General features: G+C 44.4%; 1 protein-coding gene across 1 annotated transcript in view; it reads right to left on the bottom strand.

Moving 5' to 3' along the window:
• LOC106889678 (uncharacterized protein C17orf104 homolog) overlaps nt 1-373 on the bottom strand; it is a 22,514-nt gene extending 22,141 nt beyond the window's left edge. The window contains exon 1 of the mRNA XM_014944901.1: nt 359-373. The gene's annotated coding sequence lies outside the window, so the exon portion shown is untranslated. The remainder of the gene's footprint in view (nt 1-358) is intronic.
• Nucleotides 374-802: the final 429 nt, after the last annotated feature.

The raw sequence follows: 802 nt of genomic DNA, 5'->3' as shown, positions 1-802 counted from the left end.
CCCCCTTGAAGGTGCAGAAAAAAAAAAAAAAAAAAAAAACCAACAAAACAGCAGAAAAGAAGCGAGCAGAATTCGGGCTGTGGGCAAGGAAACGGCCCCTCCAGACAAACTAACAGCCCTGGCATTAAGCGATGACTCCACGCAGCTGTTCCTAGACAGAGGAGTCTCTAAGCTGCACCAAACACTCCGAGAGAAACAGTACAAATTGCTTTGCCCTTAAATGTCACCTCGTGTTTTCTTCAGGTAACACACCCCCTTTCAAACACCTCTGCGGCAACTGAAATCCTCCCCTAGGAAGCAAAGATTTCACGCTGCCAAAAGGCCCTGCTCCAGAAGTGAAAGAAACCCCCAAGCTTACATTTTTGGTCTTCTTGCTTTACAACCAGTCTCAGCCATGTAATGTCTGATGTCACTGGAGTACCAGTATGTGGAAGTACTATGGGAATTGTAGTCTTTCCTCTGTTGTGCAATAGCTACAAGGTACAGGATCCAGGACTGCAGCCCTGAGCCTCAGGAACCATCCCCTTCAGGCAGGGGCTTCCAGGGACCACCTGAGAAATGCAGCTGAGCTGCTTTATTTAGCCAGGAAACGCTTCTCAAACAGGGAAAAAGAAAAGTGTTTGAGAGGTTTTGAAATGCCCCTTCTCCTCCTTCCCGCACAAGAAGAAATTTCTAAGCAGCTATTCTCAGGTGGTCACATATTTCCAAAAAGTTTAAGTTATAATCACGAATTACAACCCAGTGAGAAAAATTTCATCGCTATAATATACATATAATAAACAATATACATATAGCAACTTCA

Source organism: Calidris pugnax, unplaced genomic scaffold (genome assembly GCF_001431845.1).
Source record: "Calidris pugnax isolate Ruff unplaced genomic scaffold, ASM143184v1 scaffold54, whole genome shotgun sequence".
NCBI lineage: Eukaryota > Metazoa > Chordata > Aves > Charadriiformes > Scolopacidae > Calidris > Calidris pugnax.
The sequence above is the reverse complement of the archived record's forward strand: the minus strand, read 5'-3'. Positions and strand labels throughout refer to the sequence as shown.